The 24,225-nt window shown below is 42.8% G+C and overlaps 1 protein-coding gene across 5 annotated transcripts in view; it reads left to right on the top strand.

The window, feature by feature from the left end:
• The window catches only part of CUEDC1 (CUE domain containing 1), a 1,101,926-nt gene that overhangs the window by 301,710 nt on the left and 775,991 nt on the right, over positions 1-24,225 (top strand). The window contains exon 1 of one of the 5 annotated variants that reach the window (XM_078679742.1): positions 22,032-22,789. The exons of 1 other annotated variant lie outside the window; for it this stretch is intronic. The gene's annotated coding sequence lies outside the window, so the exon portion shown is untranslated. Of the gene's footprint in view, positions 1-22,031; positions 22,790-24,225 lie in introns of those variants that run through there. 3 more of the 5 variants (XM_078679740.1, XM_078679745.1, XM_078679744.1) reach the window with 3 other exon arrangements.

Genomic DNA, 24,225 nt, shown 5'->3' with positions numbered 1-24,225 from the left:
TGCTTTTGGCAATCACAAGTCTGGCACTGTGTTCTGTGAATGCAGTCTGGTTGTTAGGCTGTGACAAGTATGCCCGCTAGGTCACAGACAGCCAGATCTCGCGTGTGGTCCAGGAGGATCTTAGGGCCCCATTTTTTTAACAACAAAATGTTACTGTCAACAGTCAAGATATGCCTGTCAAGGCCAAAAACCATAACAGCAAAATATACATAGTAATCATGATGATGTCGACATTTTGTAGCCAAATGTGCAGAAACAGATCAAATGCATAACATATTACATTAACAATCAACTGAAGTGTCATATGTCCATTATGTGAAACGATGCATGTCAAGTCATCTCCAGAGTGAATTGTTAAATAGCTGATTCCGTGTTCACCCCACCTTGTGGTAGTTCTGGCTAATGTCAATCTATTGTGCGATCTGGGATAGGTTCTAAGTAATTCCCCCGGAGGTCCGCCCATCTCTTCCAGATCTTGGGATGTTTCTGGGTGCAGCCCTGCACAGCAAATATAGGTATCTCCAGCCCCATACAGAAATCAAGACCCTTCTTCCAAGCCCCAAGGGAGGGTGGGGGAAGCGTCCTTCCAGGTCTTCACAATGTCCTGCTTTGCAAGTGTAAGGACCAGTAACAGTAGGTGGCGTTTATATATATATTACCCCCAATGTCATCAGTTATATGCAGAAGAGTTAATTTGGGTGAATAAGGGATGTCTCAGCCCAAAACCTGTGACAAACATGCAATAACCACGTACCAGAACCCTGAGAGTGATGTGCATAGCCATACGGTATAGGTGAGGGTACCCTCTGCAGCCTGGCATCGCAAACAAAGTGGTGACGCATTAAGTCCTCACCGCCAGAGCCGATACCTAGTGTAATATACCCTATGGAGGTACTTAAACTGTGTGTATCGTAATCGAGGGCCTGCATTGCCCATGGGCCACAGGTAAGACTTACGGGGTTCATATATAACCCGGATGTGTCACCAAAGATCTGCATGATCCTGAGCAGTCTGGGTCCCGAACGGTCAGGTTGCGTAATGAAGAATAATACGTCGTCCGCATATAAAGCTATGCGGTCAGACATCACCCCAGGCCACTCAAACCCATGGATCTCTGCATCTACCTGCACCCAAGGCGCGAGAGGCTCCATAGCGAGCGCAACGAGATATGGAGAGGGGCAGCCCTGACGGGTGCCATGCCCGATAGGAAAGGTTTGTGAGACGGTGTCCGCCACACAGACGGAGGCAGTAATCGGTATAGAGAAGCTGGATATATTTCAGGAGACAAGGACCAAAATTAAGACTACCGAAGAGCGCAAAGAGATATGTCCAGTTCAGAGAGCTGGTTCACCCAGACGGTCCGCCCAGGCAATGGCATAGTGTGCTCGTCGGATGTTATGTTGTGTGGCGCGGCCCGGAAATCTTAGGGCCTCCTTGTTCAGAATATATGATGGGCAGGATGCGGCCAAGTATGTTAGAAGCACAGGTCTGGATACAATGGATTGCCTGGGTAGGGTGGTTGGTACAAGTGTTGTCATTCAGAGACACCCCTAGATGAGATCTGCTGCATTCTCTGATGACGTACAGGTCTCCCTAATAGACATGTCATTTAATGGGTCCTGCCTCTTGAGGGAGAAGGTGGACTCTGCTTTGAAACATTTTAAAGACAGGAGAAATATGGCTCATTGCTTCATCAGTTCTAGAAATGTAAAGGCTATTCCGAGGGGCTGGTGTACAGTCAGGCTTCCCAGCCAGTGATGCAGCAGACAGCCATATCCTTCTAGGTCCAGTTGCAGGTATGGCCAGCATGGGTCAGTCTTCTAACTCCTACTCCCCCGCTACAACAGTCAAGAAACCCCTTTAGTTTATTCTTACTCAACGATAGGTTGGGGGTCACTGTGGTAGGGGGCAATTTGGGGTGTATGGTTACTGAGGGTTAGTTATGGTATAGTTTAGGGAGCTAATGCATATGCCTCATAAAGTCACACTGTACAAATATCTCGAAAAAAGTGCAGTCATACTCCCAAGTCACACCTAAAGCACATACTCAGGTTTGTCACTTGGAATGTATGGGGGCTAAATAACTAGAAAAACACAACAATGGTGTTATCCTGTCTGGATAGTCGCAATGCTGGTATAGCATCCGCAAGGAATACAAATTTCCCCAGGCTGTACCTAAACGTTGTTGCAAAATTGGGATCAAATCGCGATTTGACAACTTGTGGTGCCTACATCATGCAGGTTATTCGCAAATCTGTATATTTCACTCCTCAATACACATACATGGGCCCATAGGATAGATTACTTATGCTTCTGGGCATATTCTATTACATTCCAATCACACAATATAATGTATACGCACCAAATGTAAATACAAAAGGCTGTGTGTCCAAGGTATCGTAATAGCAACAAAAATCATAAACCATCCAAATTCCACATATTTTACACTCCATTCAACAACTATGTGTAATCTGTGAAACAGGTGTAAATTAATACCACATCGAACTATAACCATAAATAAAAAAAGGACAGTTTTTTTTGGTGGAGTTTTTTTATAGCACAGACTAGACCCGAAGGTACCAGAGTGCTTTACATGAGCACCTGTTATGTTACAGACACATTCATTTTTGTTAGGCACTGGAAGACTGAGTGATTTACCCAGAATCACCGAATGTTAAGAGTCCCTACCGAAACTCAAGCCCAGTTCCCCAGCTCCGAGGTTGACCGCCCAGCCGTTAGGTCACATTCTCTCTCCTCTATTACTTTCTGTATAACAGAAACATGATCATAGAAATACATATACATATATTTAACCACGCATTGCCACTTGGAAGAGTTACAAAAAGATATTAATCAGTATTCAAACGGAGTAAATATTGTCACTGTGCAATTATGAATTGATATTTCATATACAATTGTTCATTGGAGACTTATTGTGGACACAGAGAATCATTGACACATTTTGGTGGCTTATGTTTTTAATCCCTTGTTCAGGACATGGTTTTGTTTCTCTTACGTACACAAAACACATAGATAAAAATAATACAAAATACAACTGCACTCTAAAAATTAAAGAAGAAAAACAATTAAAATCAACATACATATGGGCTTCTCAATGCTTTGCTTGAACTTTTTATATATGCATATTAAATACTCCTTTTTACGTTAAGCAATTGACTACTGCCCTTTTAAGTGTTGGCACAGAAACACAAAGTATCACACTTAACTCTCACATATCACTACAAAAAGACACAAGATATGTATTTTATGATAAAACACCATGCCTTACAATGGCGTTATCTCAAGGTATCTATAGTCATCGTAGCCTGTTCCTCTCTGAACTTAACTGTTTTATTGTTCCTAATCAAGGAATTTTACGAACCACACTTTGCCTTTCACAACTATGTCAATCAGGCAGTAAACACATATATAAATATATATTGGTACAGGCAGATAGCATGTTCTAACCCTACTTTTTTCAATCTGAACCCCTCATACGTTTACTATATAATCTTTATTAGGGGAATACTTCATTTACTGGGTCCTAATCTGTTGGTTGACACTTAATACTATTACTAGTACATTCCTCAAGTCTTAATTTCTTATAACAACGTTTCAACTATTCTCAAGCACTCCTAGCCTGAAATAAATAATTCCACTACCTACTATTGAGAATTGTATGATATTATTGACAGTGGAATTAACATCCTCGGGTGGTGCCCAAATACCCTCAAGTGTAGTACACCCTACAAGTTGATACACAAAATAGAGCTAAGCAAAGGCTCACTGCTAATTATGGTAACTTTTATAGATCTGCCCATTCTAATTTACCCACTCATGTTAGGGCATCTCGTATACTGAAAATGTTTTCATCTGAATGCCTCCATTTGAAAGTTAAAGATGTTGATAAGGCGAAGTCCCTGCCTTTTTGTTTGACTCAAATCATATTTGCGGCCAAACGCACCATCTTCTCCTTAGTGAGTTAAAATTCTATTCCGGGAACAATTATGATTGCCAATAGCCACTACTTCCCTGTAAAATAAGAAGCACATAGTTCCTGGTCAAGGACTCAGAAATGTAGGAGAAAGTGGAGCCAAATTACTGCTTCCCAGCTAACTACCCCATAAGTCTGCTCACCTCATTATATTACACTTCCACTGTGTTGTTTCTTCCTCTTTTATGCTCTGAAAGTTGACACTCACCATTTGATGCCTCCCTTTTCATATCCTTAATTTCTGATGTCACATATGTTCGACTATGGGCTGGTATCATGAAATCTCACTTCTACTGCTGAGATTACTAGCAGGTTAATAGTTATTTAATTTCTCCAGAATACACGTATTTTCCCCGGTACGTGTGATAGTGCTTCCTTTATGTGGATACTTATATAAAGACCCCGTATAATGCTGCAATGTGAGGCCTGTGCTGTCCAAATGCATTGTCAAAACAAATTGCAACACGAAATCATTTGCCCCTTCGGTTCTTAAAAATAAGAAATATATATTTTTTTTAAATGTGTTCCTAAAACAACCAACTATACCAAGTAGTATCAACTTCCTCCAGTGACTACTGGGGAGGAAGCCTATGCTGCTTTTGTGGGACAACTCCTATGGCATGCTCAGTGTAGTATCCCGTGCCTATGGTACCTTCTTTGGAAGGGTCTTTTATCTGGAGGGTCTCAGGGGACTGCAGAACCAGTTGCTAGGCTGGAATATCCCCCCACCCCCTCCCTGGCGCCCTAATTGGTGAAGATCCTGTTACTCTCCCTCCTAGATTTCCTGGGGATGTACAGTACCTTTTCTGTTGTCTCAGTCTTTTGGTGGTAAAGGTCAGGCCTGTGTTATGCTGGCAGTGCGCAGCCCACAGAGTGCAAGGCGCAGTGATCCTGTCCTGGTCCTGCTGACTGGTATGTATGTATATGGCATCCTTGGCACTGATGCGGGTTGAGCGGAGGCTGCGCCATTCAAAGGGGCTGCAGTGGAGTTGCGGTGCTTGCAGCGGCATAATGGTGCTTGTAGTTCAAGAGATCTTGTGGCTTGGGTTCTTACTCAGGACTAAACACAAAACCTGCTACCTAATACAATTTAGCTAACCACCCGTTTGTTATCTGGATGCAAATCTCTTAGTCAAATTGGGTCTCCTTAGGTACGCTTGGGGGTTCTTTGCGGGAACCGGGGAGTGCAGTTTGGCGTTCTTTATTGCTATATGGCTTCTTGGTGATTAGTTCTGCAACAGAACTCAAATTTACACACCTACCTCAGTTACCTCTATCCACAGGAGTTCCACTCACATTGTTTACTTATTTCGGAATCCCTTGGCCTCACACACACAGAGCATGAAGGTCCTTCCCTGATGTGCCAGTGGGTGTGTTCGGCTCATCCTACCTTGACTCCCTCATAGCCCTCTCCTTTTGAGCAACATCATTTTTGTTTTAGGGCACCTAGAATGCCTCTTCTGATCAGTTGGCCAGCGCTCTCCATCAAATCAGGTTCTTGTTAACCTCTCTTTGTCATTGTGTCAAAGTTTTCCATATTTTGGTCCCAACCCTAGCAAGGGGAGGTAGTGGCAGATACCTCAATCCTGGATCAGAAAAGAGTTTCCCAGTCACTACTGATGGAGTTTAATATTGGCACCTTGACTGGAAGTTTCTTCCCTGTCTTTATTCTAAAGTAGCACAGAATTTCAGGGATATTCCGGGACATACTACTGATCTTTTGTAGTGGGGCATATGTTTGAGTGTGGAGGAAGGGAAACACAGGAAGCTTGGGAGTGTACACCTACCTTTTCGTCGCCCGTTGTTTTCTGGAATTGAAACCCTTCCCCTTGTTTTGGGTTTCTTATGCACAGAGACTCCCATCTGCCCCTGCTTTTCTGCTAACACCTTATAACAAAAAAGACCTTGGCTGGATCAGTCTGAGTAGTTTAAGCGTCAGTGTCATTTCACACAAGTTCTACACAAAAATGACTAAACATGTGACACACTTTGGGCACCCAAGCAGTTCCTAAATACTTAATGGCCAGATGTGCAAAGGTTTTTATCAGTCACAAACCATCCAATTTTCTAAATCAGACGGTTTGTGACTGGTAAAATATTTTTTCTAATGTACCAAACCCATTTAATGATTCAGAAAAGTTTTTTCCAAATTGATAAATGGTTTAGAAATGATTGATTTGCAATTTGGAAGGGGTGTATTTGGGGCATCCCTTCCAAATTGCAATTCAGTGACCTATGTATTAATGGTTTGTGACTGTGATTCTGGTTGCAAACCACTGACCAGTTTTCGACTGCCAAATTAAGCAGGTAACTTTAAGAAACTAAAACAAAAATATATATATATATCTAAATTTTAAAATACTTTCACAGGGATGGTGGTCTGCTGTGCCTTGCGGTCCACCATCCCTCTGAAGGCATCCAATCAGAGGGATATTTGGCACCTGCTTGATGAATAATAATTAAACATGTTGTACTGTGACCGCCTCAGATTCCTTACCTTGAAAACTGACCTCGTAGTACATACATCAGTTCATAAAATAAATTACTGGTCACAAAAAGTTAGTGCGCAATTTGCAACCTAGCCCTCAGTCTCTAATTACTAATAAGAAGTTCAAGATGAATGGCCTTCTAATTTTATAATTTTATAGTTTGTAATAAATACAGATAAGTTCCAAATCAATGTAATTCCAAAGTCTATAGTCTGTAACAAACTTCTAAAAGAAACATTGGGTCTCTGGAATCAAAGAGGTTCTCAGTGAAACATTTAACAGGCGACAAAATGTTCCGGGTGTCTGAAATCTTTAAATTGTATTTATACACAAGATGATTTAGGCCTGGTAAGTTATCTGACTTGAAGCGCTGTGACCCAGCTTTGACTAACTTTGTTGCCGCTCGCACACAAAATATCACTCATCCTGAGAGTCCTCAATGCAAAGATTCAAGACTTTTGAGGGCACGGTTTAAGTAATGACAATTTCTCAATCTTCGTCTCAATTTTACAATCTCACCTAACATTGATAGTGAAATATTTTTATGTCAAAATTGGATTTTCTCGTTTTTTTATTGCTGCCACCCTTATGCCTTCTCGCTTGCTGGTATACTTAACTTGGTTGTGTCCTTTTCTTGAATCCTTAATCGTGGAGTATTTGACCAAAGAAATTAACATCGATAAAAAATCCGAAAGTTTTTTGTACATTCAAAATGTCATTAAGTACCACATTATATGCAACAATAGATTTCAACTCACACAGATTTTTTTCTAAACCCAGTGAACATGTTGTTTTATAATTTCAACTGTAGCCTACCCTCCTTCCAAATTCCATTAGGGGTGTATAAATCAATATGGACTATATTCATACAAAGAGAGTAAGAGTCAAAGGGGTGTAATTACATACCCAAGTATCGTACTATTAATCACCCCTCCTCAGAATATTTTTGCTAGTCTGTCACTTTCATTTCAGCCATCAAACATTACATAACCGGATTCTGACCACTTCTGTAGGGAAAAAAGCACCTGTCTACACTGATTTTCTTTGGGAATATTCCACGCAATTCCAGCATCTTCATTTCTCTAGGCCTCTGTCAAAGAGTTTGATTCCTTTGTGTTGAAATCACTGCATAATATAACTGTTACAATCTGCCTTGATCTCTACTTTAGTAGTCAGCTAAATTACTTTTATAAAGATGTAGCATGGCTTTTAAATGAGAGGTATATGCATCATCCAGAAGAAGTCATGATTTTCAGAAGTTAAGATCCAACGCTTAACTGCCAACACATTGATTATGTACTCGGAGTTGTTCAAACTTTCCTACAATTCCAACTGCTAGTTACCTAACCAGACCACCCTTTGAATGAAATGTTAGTGCGCAATTTGCAACCTAGCCCTCAGTCTCTAATTACTAATAAGAAGTTCAAGATGAATGGCCTTCTAATTTTATAATTTTATAGTTTGTAATAAATACAGATAAGTTCCAAATCAATGTAATTCCAAAGTCTATAGTCTGTAACAAACTTCTAAAAGAAACATTGGGTCTCTGGAATCAAAGAGGTTCTCAGTGAAACATTTAACAGGCGACAAAATGTTCTGGGTGTCTGAAATCTTTAAATTGTATTTATACACAAGATGATTTAGGCCTGGTAAGTTATCTGACTTGAAGCGCTGTGACCCAGCTTTGACTAACTTTGTTGCCGCTCGCACACAAAATATCACTCATCCTGAGAGTCCTCAATGCAAAGATTCAAGACTTTTGAGGGCACGGTTTAAGTAATGACAATTTCTCAATCTTCGTCTCAATTTTACAATCTCACCTAACATTGATAGTGAAATATTTTTATGTCAAAATTGGATTTTCTCGTTTTTTTATTGCTGCCACCCTTATGCCTTCTCACTTGCTGGTATACTTAACTTGGTTGTGTCCTTTTCTTGAATCCTTAATCGTGGAGTATTTGACCTAAGAAATTAACATCGATAAAAAATCCGAAAGTTTTTTGTACATTCAAAATGTCATTAAGTACCACATTATATGCAACAATAGATTTCAACTCACACAGATTTTTTCTAAACCCAGTGAACATGTTGTTTTATAATTTCAACTGTAGCCTACCCTCCTTCCAAATTCCATTAGGGGTGTATAAATCAATATGGACTATATTCATACAAAGAGAGTAAGAGTCAAAGGGGTGTAATTACATACCCAAGTATCGTACTATTAATCACCCCTCCTCAGAATATTTTTGCTAGTCTGTCACTTTCATTTCAGCCATCAAACATTACATAACCGGATTCTGACCACTTCTGTAGGGAAAAAAGCACCTGTCTACACTGATTTTCTTTGGGAATATTCCACGCAATTCCAGCATCTTCATTTCTCTAGGCCTCTGTCAAAGAGTTTGATTCCTTTGTGTTGAAATCACTGCATAATATAACTGTTACAATCTGCCTTGATCTCTACTTTAGTAGTCAGCTAAATTACTTTTATAAAGATGTAGCATGGCTTTTAAATGAGAGGTATATGCATCATCCAGAAGAAGTCATGATTTTCAGAAGTTAAGATCCAACGCTTAACTGCCAACACATTGATTATGTACTCGGAGTTGTTCAAACTTTCCTACAATTCCAACTGCTAGTTACCTAGCCAGACCACCCTTTGAATGAAATCTAGCTGAATTTGTAGCAGACTTAGAAATCACAAAAGTGTTTTAGATCAAACTAATTTCCTACAAACAAGAAGGCAGTTACATAGCCAGTACAACCCGCTTTAGAAGAAGGATTGAAAAAGGAAAGTGTAAATCAAAGCTGTAACAACGTTTAATGTTAAAGCTTTTGTTAACAATTGTTGCGATTTGACCTTTGCGGAAGCACACAATTTGACGTTAGTAAGGCTTTGCAGCCAATTTCTTTTCTCGGTATTTGTTCGTATCAATTGCTACTAATTGCCATTGGCTGTGTACTCTGGGGTCTCAGAATAATGGTCAAAACCCACATAAACCTTGAAGGCACATGGACAATCCTATAACAAAATTGAGGCACTTGCTACTAATCAAAGTAGCAACAGAGCATGTGAAGGGCTTTAATGCTTAAAATGTATGAATATGTTTTTGCTTGCTGGATTCACATACTCTTTGAGGAGTAGAATTATTTGCTAAGCACAGAATTCTAGCTCATGTCTTATGCCCAGCCCTTATTTACATAGGCCACACTTCTTATAAAGGATTCTTAGGACTCATGCTGTTTGACCATGCCCCTTTAACAGATAACCTGGCACTTCCCAACACACATATTTTATATTCCACTTAGAGCCTTGCTGTTCCATAATACTGGTGCACCAGCAGAACCTCTTATGTCCTTCTGTACTTTTAGTTAGATTACCTCTGCTTTATCCTTTTTTACCTATCTTTTACCCTCATAATTAATTCTGGGTGATGCAATAGGTCTCGCATTTGCGAGATTAAGCTATTGGCATTGTAAATGACAATGCCATTTATATGTTTTCAAAACCAACACATATTGACATTGTCATTTACAATGCCAATAGCTCTAACTTTTGTAAAGGCGAGACCGTTGCATTGTAAATGCTTGTTTACCTATCTTTTACCCTCATAATTAATTCCGGGTGATGCACATGCTTCTTAATTCCCTCTACCAAACTCCTAGATTTTGCAATTCTCCATTACAATTTGCTTACACTAATTCAAATACTGAGTTCTCTTTTATCCATAAGCCTCCACGTCTACGACCAAATATGCCTTAAACAAATTGTTGTTATTTATCTACATTCTTTCTCTTGGGATTGTTCACTTGTGCCTTATCAGCAATCTAGGTTATAGCTTTAAAGTGTTTAATAATATTTACTGTCAAGCCATCCAGTTAATGCACCATTACCTACTTTATCTGATTTTGTAAAACAATCCTCTGTACATCTTGTACACTATAACCAATTCAATGTACCTTTATTTACTTTACATAACTCTGTAAAAGCCCAACATTGTACTGTAAATAATAATTTATTATTCTTGGGACAGGAATATCCCCTGCATGTTGCACGGTTGTGTCGGGCCCTGCATGCCTGAACAGCTACTATCTGTTAAACTGTTTTTTGGGGGATAGTTTTTTTTGGCTCAAGCCTCAAACTGAACCAGTATGTGTGTGTGGACTCCCAAGGCTTGCTCTTGGTGTATAAAGAGTTTACATAGCTGCCAAGGTTTCAGATTGCTTATGTGTGACACTTTCAAAATGTCAGTGTAATTATGAGTGACATTGAGTGATTATGAGTGACTATATGTTATACTTCCGCGCGAGCAAAATTAAGCAATGACGACGAGTTAAAAGAGAGGATTAACCAAGAAGGTCAAAGATTCATTACCACATTTGACACATACAACTAACACTCACATCTCACTCCACCAAGCATTTGCCTTGACACACATAATTACCTTAAAAAACACTACTGTACAGCACCAAATAAATAACACATACACACACACACTAAAATCATGAGGGAAGCTTGCACTGCTGAATCTATGTGTGGGAGTTGAAAGTTTTTACCCATTTATGTGTGTGCTCTGCTGCAGCTGTTGCCATTATTGAGATCTGTAAGCTCTTCTATAGTGCACAACTCCAGGGTCTCTTCACTAGACTGTGTACTGTCCCATGATGGTGCCACAAGTGGTCAAAATAGCGTTTTGTTGACCTCTAGTTCAATACAGAAAAGCTGCACATTACAGAGTTAGAAACTTTCACAAAAAAAAGTTGGTTTAACAACATTAGCATTTTTTTCATCTGTGTTCGAGTTATTCATTTCTTTAATGCCCCTTCCATATATCTTTCATCCCTAATTATGTCTCCCTTTTTGTTTTAATCCTTCTCTTTCTTTCCTAACTCCACTTCTCCCTTCCGGTCCCTTATGCCTTTCTTTCACTTCACTTCACTTCCCTTCTTCCTCATTTTCATTATTCACACGGTTTTCACAATGATATGTAATTGTTTATTAGCTTTACACCTTATACATACTTGCACTTATTGAAAAACAGACCTGTGGGGCCAGTCCTATGATTTGTGAATACTAGCACACTGTTTTATATGAAATGCGTGGCAAATACTTTAAGTGCTCTGCTCCTGCACAGACTCTGAGAGCCAGAGCCGCTGCCAGCTCAGCTCTGGTTAAGCGCTCCCTCTTATTTTGTTGCCTCACTCACCCAGCAAGCTCCACTTGTGCCAAGAAGCCGTCCGAGTTTCTGGGACTCTCTCTCTCTCCACGCCTGCGGTAGTGGGGAGACTCATTAATCTATAATCTAGCTGGATTGACAAAATGAAATAAATGCAGCAGCGCACCTCACACACTACGTCAAGATAACGATCTGTACACTGGCAAAGGGGCATAAAGCAGGAGGGATGCTGCCCACGGCACCGCTGCCTGCTCGAAGACCAGAGTTACAGAGAGGGTCATTGCGCATTGTCTGTCACCTAGTTTGGACGTGGCGTGCACAGCACAGGAAACAATCAGAGACCAGCTGACCCCTGACCCAATAAACTCTGTTGTGTCAAGTAGAAAAGGTGTTGGAGCCACATGAGCAGCTGATCTCCATGACCAGCCTCCGCAAGTGAGACCCCGTTTTTGTGATAGTTTTTTGAATTACTCAATCTTGAAGAAGCATGCAGTATTGTAGGGAGGCTTATTTGTCACAATGGTAACCTGACAGGCGACTGCCATTGCGCCTACAAAGAGTATGTGATGCAACCAGACTTAGGCAATGAGTCTTGAAGGTGGGTGTCAATTGCCTTCGACCTTCAGGTGCGAGTCGCCAAGCAGAAGAAAGATCTTTAGATTGATTACTCTTTTTAGGTTTTGCCTGGCGAAAGCTGCGCTCTGCGCAGCTTTTTTGCGCAGGCGAAAACCTAATGAGTATAGTAGGGGAGACAGGAACGGCCCCCGTCTTCCATTGGCTAGCTCCATAAATGGAGGCTAGCCATTGGAAGACGGGCCTGCCCGTCAATGCCGTACCAGATTCGGGGGCGTTCCCGAGAATTTTTGGCTTTGGCTACGTCACGCTACGTCAGCCAAAAGCCGGGAACGCCCCCGAATCTGGTCCGGCATTGCCGGCACCCGCCTTCCTGCTCGGGGCCGGGGAGTTTCGTGAAAAACACCCAGAGCGCTTCATATCGCTTTTCTGCCCTAGCGAGTGCTCACCTCGCTTTTTTGTAATTAAATTGTCCCCTGGCAGGCGCCCAGGGACCTTGCCGCTATTGTTTATTTTCACCTCGAGGGAGCCCACCCCTCGGTGAATTCACTCCCCGCCTGCAGTAGCTGAGACGGGCCGCCGCGCTGCCCGCGACGACCCGGAAGCTGAGGGGGCGACCCGGAAGTCCCGCTCCCCCAGCGCGGACAAGGAGAAGCAGCTGCACCCACCGGCAGGGCTCCATGGTGGAAGAGGAGCCCCGCCGCCGCCCGTGAGAGCACCCGGCCCCAAGAAGCGGGACCGGGTGAGGAAGAGCTGCAGCGTCCAAGTACCGGTGAGTGCGGCCGCAGAGAAAGGAGGGGTGCCGGGGCACGTCCATTACCCGGAACTCGCTACATGGACGCGCGGACCGGATGCGTCTTCTGACCTTCTGACTCAGGTGAGAGCCATCCCGTCCACCCGATGCTGACCGCAGTAGCCCCTTATTATCTCTCTCTGACCTCATTCTTATTTTCCCTCCCAGGTCGCCTCGAATAGTTCTGGACGTACCCGTCCAGTACAGTACTCCCACCTTTGGCACGGGGTGCCCTGGTCGCTTACTGAAACGTGCATCATTTTACATTCCTTCCGACTAGCGGTTCTTCCATGATTTCCTCCCCCCCCCACCGCCCTCCTCTGTGACTTGTATACCTTTGTGGGGTTCTTCTTGTGTTATTGACACACGATATTAATATCCTCTTTCTATGTAGACTCGACTAAGGTCTCTCCCAGGGACTGTTTTTAGACCATGCACTACTTGAGCTTCTTACATGTCACTATATGACACTATATTACCTTCTCCTACCACTCTCCAGTGTCACCTGCGTAACTGCCGGATGCGTCTTCTGACCTTCTGACTCAGGTGAGAGCCATCCCGTCCACCCGATGCTGACCGCAGTAGCCCCTTATTATCTCTCTCTGACCTCATTCTTATTTTCCCTCCCAGGTTGCCTCGAATAGTTCTGGACGCACCCGTCCAGTACAGTACTCCCACCTTTGGCGCGGGGTGCCCTGGTCGTTTACTGTACTTTTTACCACGTGGCCGACTTTGTACCAGTAGTCGCCACCACGGTAAGACCCCCTGCCACTGTCAGTCATCACGCCGATCGCACTCTCGTCCTCTGATAATCACCCCGTACTTTTTTTCTTTTCTTTAGTCTTCCGAAGAGCACCTGGACATCCACAGAGCGCAGCAGGTGAAACGTGCATCATTTTACATTCCGACTAGCGGTTCTTCCATGATTTCCTCCCCCCCCCGCCCTCCTCTGTGACTTGTATACCTTTGTGGGGTTCTTCTTGTGTTATTGACACACGATATTAATATCCTCTTTCTATGTAGACTCGACTAAGGTCTCTCCCAGAGACTGTTTTTAGACCATGCACTACTTGAGCTTCTTACATGTCACTATATGACACTATATTACCTTCTCCTACCACTCTCCAGTGTCACCTGCGTAACTGCCTTTATTCATTCTCCAGTGCGTTTGTGTGCTTAATACACGTATCATTACGAACTCTCGTCCTTTTCATTTACGTGACCCCCTTCTATTTGCCTGTAACTACGCTTGGGCTCGGGCTTGCAGTGTGTGTGGGGGCTTGCAGTGTGTTGGGGGGCTTGCAGTGTGTGTGGGGGCTTGCAGTGTGTTGGGGGGGCTTGCAGTGTGTGGGGGGGGCTCGCAGTGTGTGGGGGGGGCTCGCAGTGTGTGGGGGGGGCTCGCAGTGTGTTGGGGGCTCGCAGTGTGTGGGGGGGCTTGCAGTGTGTGTGGGGGCTTGCAGTGTGTGTGGGGGCTTGCAGTGTGTTGGGGGCTTGCAGTGTGTTGGGGGCTTGCAGTGTGTTGGGGGGCTTGCAGTGTGTGGGGGGGCTCGCAGTGTGTGGGGGGCTCGCAGTGTGTTGGGGGGCTCGCAGTGTGTGGGGGGGCTCGCAGTGTGTGTGGGGGATTGCAGTGTGTTGGGGGGCTTGCAGTGTGTGGGGGGCTTGCAGTGTGTGGGGGGGGCTTGCAGTATGTGGGGGGGGCTCGCAGTGTGTGTGGGGGGGGTCGCAGTGTGTGGGGGGTTCGCAGTGTGTGGGGGGGCTCGCAGTGTGTGGGGGGGGCTCGCAGTGTGTGGGGGGGCTCGCAGTGTGTAGGGAGGCTCTGTGGGTGTGTGGGGGGGGCTTTGTATGGCTGTGTGTGTGGGGGGCTCTGTGCGGGTGGCTGTGTGGGTGTGTGTGTGGGGAGGCCTCTGAGTGTGTGTTGGGGGGCTCTCTGTGGGTGTTTGTGGGTGTCATTTGCGAGAGATAAAGCTAGTGGCATTGTAAATGACAATGCCATTTATTTATGTTAAAAAAACATAAATAAAAATATTGTCAAGAGCAATGCCAATAGCTCAAACTTTAACAAAGGCAAAACCATTGCATTGTAAATGCTTGTTTTCTTCTCTTTCTTCAGTTAAAATTATGCGCCCTCCTGTGATCGAAAGCAGCAAGTACAGGCTTGGCCCGCAGAAACTAAAAGTACATTTCCCAGACTAGCAGCAGCGCATTATAGTGGGCCTCTGACAGCACTGCCTTAGCTTAGAGCGCGAGAGCCGAACCCTGCGGGAACACAGTGATCAGAGCATCCCATGGCACACTACCCGTTGCCTTGGCGCATTCAGTGACAGCTAAAACACAACACAGATATTCGTGACTAAGAATTTCAGTGCGGTAATGCGGAGTACCATACTGAAATGCATTAGTCTAACGCATGATGCGTGATACTTGGCAGGACTGGGTTTAGAACTTGATCCTGGACACTGAGGGACGGACACGGACACTTCCTAGGGACAGTTAGGCTGCTGATCCTGCGAAGGGTTTTACATGTGTAGTGTGGTGGTAGGCATTTTTTCTTTTTATTTCACAGAAAACAAGAGAAACATGAATCCGTAGAAGAGTATGTTTCGGCATTAAAGAAGTTGGCAAGTAAATGCAAGTTCGCACAATTGAATGACGAGCTAATTCAGGACCAAGTAGTCATGTATGCTAAAAATAAGAGTTTACAAGATAAATTGTGGGTAGAGGGTGATAAGTGTCTTAAGGACATTATTGCCATGGTAAAGAAAGCTGAACTTTCTGAAAGATGTGCTAAAGTCACTCTTTCCCAAGACCAAAAAGGTGCAGAAGAAATTGTAGGGAGAGTGGTTGAAAAGAAAGTTTGTTATAACAAGCATTTGCAATGCAATAGGTCTCGCATTATTTAAGTTTGAGCTATTATTATTGTAAATGGCAATGTTTTTTGCTTTATGCTATAGTTTTCTTATGTACATAAAAAGCTACATATAAAGTATTTGTTGTTAAAATTATTTATGCAGTATTTAAATTTGTTTGCATAAAAGATTACAAGAATATCTTAGCAAAAAAGTTAAACTTTTTAATGGTAATTGACTAAATGTCCATTTGTACATTTTAATTTCAAATAGGTAAGTGTAAACATCACAAATATATTGTGCAAACAGTGCAAAATATTTTAGCCATAAATATTTTTGTTTTACGAGGTAGTTTGTAAGAAAATGATTGTAAAAGGCAAACACTGTAATTAAAATGTAACATATAACAGTACAGTTATGGCTAGTAAACATACATTAGTAGTATAGTATAATTGTAAACAAGATGTAAATAAGACTACAGAAATTAGCATGAATTATCACTTTAACATCAACTTTACAAACATTTTGAAAACACGATCACAGCTGGTAATCATGCATTGGCTTGTTATTACAAGCATTTCATTTTAATAAATATTTCTGATTCCCAAAAACAAATATGACAGTCTCTCAAAATAATGGCTTTTCAGTTTTAGTTGTATTTTTGATCTCCATGTCATCAAGTACTCATGAATATTACTGCCCCATGGACAGAGTCTGGCTTTACATGTCTACATATCAACATCCAATTCCATGAACACCCATCGCATGCCAGGGATGACCATCACCGCTGGTGAAGAGAAGCACAATTGGGTCAAGAATGCCCACAATACGTTGTGGTCCCATTATACCAGGGATGGGCTCAATAATGCCAAAGATGCCAACATCATGCCAAGCATTGCTAGACTAAAAGTGGGAATAATTCTAACAGGGACACCACCAATAAATTAAGAAGGAACACCATTACGCTAAGGCAAGCATTACCGCCTTCGGGTAAAGTCCGCGCTATATAAAAATGCATAAATACATGAATAAAGAAATACCGCCTTCGGGTAAAGTCCGTGCTATATAAAAATGCATAAATACATAAAAAAATAAATACCGCCTTCGGGTAAAGTCTGCGCTATATAAAAATGCATAATTAAATAAATAAATACATACCGCAAAACATCCTCGTTACTCTGCCGGCCTGCGACCAGGAAGTCAGGCAGGCCGGCGCGACACCCGGAAACAGGAAGTAGGAGGGCGGGAGCCTACCCCGCCTCCCACGGAAGAGCCGCGATTGGAGCCGTGTTGGGAGCAGGGAGCACCGGAGCAGGCAGGAGCCTACCCTGCGCCCCGGTGCTGAAGGAGGGAAGAAGAGTCCTGCTGCCGGGCCTTGCAGCTGAGGAGAGGAAGCCGGTGAGTGCGTTGCTGAGCGGCGGGCGGGCGGAGGGAGAGGAGCATGTAGGCGCGGGGGGGAGGCGGCCTGTGTATGTGTGTGTATGTGTGTGCGTGTGTGTATGTGTCTTGGAGTGCGTGTGTGTGACTGTGAGGGAGGGGGTGTGTGTGTGAGCGAGTGTCTGTCTGCGACGTGTGTGTGTGTGTGTGTGTCTGTGTGTGTGCATGCATGCATGCGCGGTAGGCTGGGAGGGCGGCGCATGCGCAGTAGGCTGGGAGGGCGGCGCAGGACGGAACGTGCGCGTTCGCGCAGCCAAATCCGACTGCTAAAAATCGTGCCAGTTTTGTGTCCCTCATTCCCCGGCATCAGACAGCTATAGAGTCTCTGTCCCTGTTCCAGGGCGAGACCTAAAAACCACAAGAATGCTAGATATGATAAAAAGAAAATGAGTATTCCTGAAAGGAAAAAAGGGGATGGTAATGATGTACAGAAAAAATTTAGCAATGTAATTTGTTACAGGTGTGGCAGTTATTCACATTCTACAACATATGAGAGGTGCTCTGCTAAGTCTGCAAAATGCATGGAATGTGGTTTGGAGGGACATTTCTATAGAGTCTGTAATCGCAAGGGTAAGAAAAACTCTAAGGGAAGGTTGCGTATGTTCAGGACACGTCCTCGTCGTCCTCAAGTGACAGTGATACTCAAGTGAACTTAGTACAAATGAAGAAAGTGGTATTAAATATCACTGGTGACTCCTCCTCCAACCCTTATTTCACGTTTCGTTGGGGGGAATCATAGTCCAATTGGCGGCCGATTCTGGATCTCCTTTTACTAATGTCTCACAAGAGGTCTGGAAAAAGCAATTTGTTAACAACATAGGAGAATGGTTAGAACCCAATGACGTCTCTGCTGAAAGTTTCACTGGTGAAAGCATAGACATGCTAGGATTTAGAACTTTAGTCTACCGCTTTAAGGAAAGACAGTGTATAGGAAAATTGTACATAGCCAAGGAGGGGCCATCGGTTTTGGGATGGAAGGACCAGAAATTGTTGGACATCATTTTGAATCCAAATAGTAAAGAGCAGGTATTAATCTCTTGTGAAAGTGTAGACACTAAGAAATGGGTGTTACAAGAGTTTTCAGAGGTATTTGAGAATCGGATGGCGGAAATTAAAGGGTTTTACCCATCAGATTCGCTTGAAGGAGGGAGCTTGTCCTAAAATCCATAAGGCAAGGAATATTCCTTTCATTATCAGAGATGAAGTCAAGGGAGAATTGGATAAAATGCTTGCTAATAAGGTTATTGAGGCAGCCGAATGGGTTTCTCCATTGGTCGTGGCCCGTAAATTCAATGGCAAGGCCCGTTTGTGTGTGGACCTTAGGTACCTTAACAACAACATTCTGGTCGACCAGTTTCCCCTTCCCAGAATTGATGAAATGCTTGCCTTGACACGTAATGCCAAATGGTTCTCCACTCTAGACCTTTCGGCTGCATATCATCAAGTAGTGCTAGACAAAAATAGCAGACAACTCACATTGTTTTGTACACCTTTTGGGTGTTACAGGTTCAGGCGCATGCCTTTTGGGTTGGCGTCGGCCGCTGCCGTGTTTCAGAGGCTGATGTCAAACCTATTTGGCCACATTAGGGAGGTCGTATTTTTTCTAGATGATATCTTGATAATGGGGAAGGGCAAGGCTCAACACAATGCCTTATGAAGAGAAGTTTTGTCTATTCTCAAGAACAATGGGTTGATAGCTGAAAGCAGTAAATTTAAATTTTCTGAAAGGTCTGTTACATATTTAGGCCATGAGATTGGGGGCAGTGGCATTAAACCCAATAGTACTTTAGTGGAAGCTATACTCAATGCTCCTTCTCCTAAGTCAATGGATGATGTGCGTTCATTCTTGTATTTAGCAGAATTCTATTCGAAATTTGTCAATAATTTTTCACAAAAAACATTTGAGATGCGTTTATTGATGAAGAACAAAGTTCCTTTTCTGTGGAGTGATGTGTGTCAAAACTCTTTTGAAAGTATTAAAAAAGCCATTGCGCATGCTCCTGCACTGGAAGGATTTGATCCGCTGGCGGACACTATTGTTACAACTGACGCCAGTGGTACAGGTCTTGGAGGTGTGTTGTCTCAAATCACGGAAAAGGGAAAAGAGGTTGTTATTGCCTTTGCATCTCGCTCTCTCCCCCCAGCTGAAGAAAAGTATTCAGTCATAGAGTGCGAGACCGTAGCGTGTGTATGGGCCATGGAACACTTTAAGAAATTCATATGGGGAAAAAAATTCTTTCAAGATCTGACCATAAACCATTAACCAAATTACTCACGACAGAGGGTCTTTCCAGGGCTTCCGCAAGAATTGCCAGAATGTCTATGAGAATTCAAGATTTTGTTTACGAGGTGCAATATGTTCCAGGGGCTAAGAATGTTATTGCTGATTTTCTAAGTAGGCTTTCGTTGCCCCTTAAGGAGATTGAACCTGATCCTTGGAATGATTTTTGTGTTACTGCAGTGTTCACGAACACCCCGGGGTTGTCCAAGGATGTTTTGGGAGAAGAGGACAAAAAGGATGATGTTTTGCAGTTAGCTAGAGACAGAATCGTTCATGGTTGGTACAAGGATAGTAAACTTGATTCCAAATTGAGGGCTTTTTGGGAGGTTCGTGATGAGTTGAGTGTTGATGGAGATTTTGTGTGTAGAGCTGTGAAAATTATACCTCCGCTAGGCATGAGGGATAATATTGTTGCTTTAGGCCATGAAGGACATCCAGGTGTTTCGCGCACCAAGAGGAATAATAAAGTTTTGTATTGGTGGCCTAGGATTGCCCTAGATATTGAAAGACATGTTCGTGGTTGTATCCATTGTGAGAGTTCGGATAAGGCACAAAAAACACTTAATCCACCAATGTCATCATTGGTTTGTCCAACTTTACCATGGGAAGACGTTGCCTTGGACATAATGGGTCCAGTAGTGTGGCAGGATGGTATTTCTAAGTACATTATGGTTCTGGTGGACCTGTTTTCTAGATGGATTGAAGCAGAAGTTGTCACGGTAGTGGATACTCAGAACGTAATTAATTTTTGGGATAAGTGTTTTTTGAGAGAAGGTTTTCCAGCCTCCATTTTGACTGATAATGGTGTTCAGTTTAGATCTGATTTAATGAAAAAATGTATGGTCAATACTGGCATTGAACAAAGGTTTACGGCGTTATATCATCCTAGAGGGAATTCTGTTGTGGAGAGAGTGAACAGGGTTCTGAAAGGTGTTTTGCAATTCACAAAGAAAGGAAACAAGAATTGGGATGATGAACTCAGTAAATTGATTTGGTCATATAGAATTACAGTGCATGATACGGTTGGAGAGAGTCCTTTTTGTTTGATGCGGGGAAGATTTCCTCACTGTAGGTTGAATCCAGGATGGATTGGGAGAAGTAAAAAGTATAAAAAGGATTCTGATCAAGTGAGACAGGCCATCATTAAGTCACAATGTAAGAATAAACTATACTTTGACGCAAAGCATGGCACCAAAGATGTGAATGTCACAGTAGGATAATGTGTTAGGGTCAAATCAGGAAGAAAGTCTGGAAAGTTACATTCTAAGTTTTCTGATCCCAGAATAATTACCAAAGTCATGAGGAATACAGTTGAACTTGATGATGGTACCATACATCATGTGAGTCGGATTGCATTTGGGGGAGTACTGCTGCTGCAAAGAAAATTACTCATGACATTAAAAAAAACTATTGGTGGTTAGAAGTGTTACCATATTTTGAGAAAGGGGATGAGTTTCAGTAGGGCTCCAAAGGCAAGATCTGATTTCTTTGGAGGTTCCGTTAGTCTCACACTTCACAGTGTGAGGAGTTTCTAGATTCTTCCTTTTGTGATAAGGGTGGTGACAACCATAGTAGGAGTGAATTGCAACATTTTGAGTCCGTTGATCAACTACCTGTGGAAGATTCTAGGTTGAAGGAAAGTATGGTTTTCCAAGACAGGGATGTTCTGAACAGGTCCACTAGGGTTGGAAGACGAGCTGTCACTCCAAAGAAATTTGAGGATTTGTTTTTTAGGTTTTCTCTTTATACTTATTTTATTTATAATATATTAAGAAAGGGGATGTGTAGTAATGGCATATTCCTTTAAGGATGTGGTATAAGAATTTTGTCTATGTAATTGTAATATGTTGTATATGCAATGACTGTAATTCTAGATACTGTTAAGGAATGTTATGATTTCATTCTTCAGTTGAGCTCCTCTGAGCTGCATGATTTCTTTGTTACCAGCGCAATTTGTTCAATAAACAAATTCTTCTTCTTAAGCAATAAGTGTCATCCCTACACTTATTTACTACCAAGCCACTACATCCCGCTATAAATAAATGTCAATTTTCGATCAGGCCGAGCTTTAGAAACGTTGCTACGGTAACCAGAAAGGTCTGCTCTGTTTGCCCACGCTAGCTGCCACTAGTGAAGGTAACCAACCAATCCGCATTATTAGAAGCTGCCACAGTGACAGGATCCAACTATCACTCACGTTTACCTCCTGGGGTCAGCCCAGGGGCTTAGCAGAGCCCCCAGGGTTGATTTGAAAAGGCCCCTCAGTCTTTAAGATATGCCGCTGCATGCCTTGCCGAAAGCATGTGTATGGGTGGGATGGAATACGAAATAGTTGAACTCTAAAGAAAGCTGCTCTGGTTCACCTAGCAGGCCCCTGCAGCGTAGGGAAATGGGTCGAAACAGTTAGCCACTCCCCACCTTGAGCCCATTCTGCGGGGAGCCACGACGGCCCTTCATTTAGCGTAAAGCCACTGGTGAGCCCTACACGAACCTGCCACGAGGCCGCATCACCGCTCGCATCGCCACTTCCGCCATCTATTTAGCCTCGAGAGTGCCAGTAGTAGGGCCTACGTAGCCCAGACCAGCTATTACTACCCGTCTCAAATTATTGTCTGGTCAGTAACTGACCATCCGCTGAATTAAGCGATTTCTAAGTAGCTAGAGAATGCGACTAGCAACTGGTAAAAGATGGCACCGATTGTTTATACACAGCAGATGCACTCGCGGTGTCCACAGCCAATAACTGGTTGGGAGATACGTGCAACGCTCCAGGATTGGCTAAGACAACATCGACACACCAATCCCAGGTAGTAATACGCATTACGGCACTCTCTCAGAATATGTTTGGCGATGAGATTGGCTGCCAGGCGACCCGGAAGTGTAAAATTATGGACGCAAAACACCCGTTAGAAAAAAAAAATCAATAACGGACTACAGGCATTAAGCTGATTTCACTGAGGGTCCGTGTAAGTGCGGACAGGTGGTTACCTTAGCTTACCCTCCACAGTACTCCTTGGTGAGACTGTGGAGGAGAATTTTCCCCCCTCTAATCTGTTGTTAAGGATTTACCGAGTGAGCGAAGTCACCTTACCTTCTTTTACACAATGCTGCCGAAAAGAAAAGTGCTTCTTTTCTACGTCTGTTCAAGCATTAGCGCTGGAAGGGATTCTGACAGTGTCCACGCTGTTTCAACTAGCAAGTAAGAACATTTCTGATGCATCCTAATTGTATCGCCGTAATGTCACGCCTTGCTACTTCTTCGCTGTTACAGATTCAAGCACTTGCGCGTCAGTGCTCGTTTTCCCTGCCACTGCCCACTCTCTCCTGTCACTCTACCAATTCCTTCTCCCGCTGCCTTCTGTGACTGCTATTTTCTCTTTCAGTCTCTTCGTGTATGTAGTTCTCGCTCTCTTTTTCTTGCAAATCTCGTTCTCTCACCTGTTCATACCATTAATTGTCTCTCTCTTGTCAGTGACATTTCCCGTCACTGATCTCTTCTTTTGTCAGTGTTTCCAAAAATGCGTTTACCGTTAGTTGTACTGGGCTGTATCGAATGTTTCAAACTATATTTTCCTAAAGAGGCTACATGTTCTGTGGTCGCAGGCAATCCATAAGGCGTAATTAATAGGAACCGATGTAGCCTAGCCTGTCATGGTTCTTCAAACACCAGATGAAATTGAGAGTGCACTGTGACATTTTTCATTCTACGCAGCGTTGATCTATTTAAAAGAAAAACAAAGTTTTGTAGCTGAGAAACTAAACAACACGACGCGAGTTGCTCGTTAGCCACTGTAACTATTGTCTGTGTACACGGCGCATCTTTTACCCCATTTGTGTAGCCAAAGAAGTGTGTCCTTATGCCGCAGTGAGTGCATCACGTGTTCCTATTTACGGTTGTCTTTTCTCACACAGTCTTTCTTAAGAGCACCTACGTTTATACATTTGTTTTTAAATGGGTGATAAATCATTCTTATGGTGCACCCTTTGATGTTTTAGTGGTTAATGATTTAATAGTTAATGGGGGCATGCAGCTATTTACAAACACACATAATTGCAATAGAAACTTAGATTCTTATTTTCCTTGTTTGTCGAGCTGTGCAACTGCTCCTTACTTCCCACGTTTCAAAGAGCTACACGGGCAACGTGGCCCGTTTGTGAAGTTATTTGAGACATTTGCTGCAGTGCTACGAAGTTCACATTGTGAGTATTAAAGCACACACCTCAGTCAGGCACACACATCGTTTTATTGTCTCACTCTGCTTTTACTGATGAACACGTTTGTTTTCTAATGGTCCGGGATCTTGGTAGTTGCAGATTATTATTTTGTTCAGTTTTCTCATCCATCTGTGTGTTACTGGGCTTTACTGTTTATTGAATATATATATATATATATATATATTTTATTTTTGTCCGCATATATGCCATGACAAATCTAAAAACCATACAATAACCAAAAGTATTTGTTTCTTGTCAGATGGTATCATGTAATGAATTTGACAGTGCCTTTTTGGCCGAAGCTAAGGTTCTGCATCAAAAGTCGTAGTTATCCCTTCAATGCTTGTTATGAGTACCCGTTTCTTGGTTTCTAAAGTACCACTGCATTTCTTTCCATTCATAGATCGTCTTTGACCCCTT

This window comes from Lissotriton helveticus, chromosome 3_1 (genome assembly GCF_964261635.1).
Source record: "Lissotriton helveticus chromosome 3_1, aLisHel1.1, whole genome shotgun sequence".
NCBI classification, from domain to species: domain Eukaryota; kingdom Metazoa; phylum Chordata; class Amphibia; order Caudata; family Salamandridae; genus Lissotriton; species Lissotriton helveticus.
The sequence above is the reverse complement of the archived record's forward strand: the minus strand, read 5'-3'. Positions and strand labels throughout refer to the sequence as shown.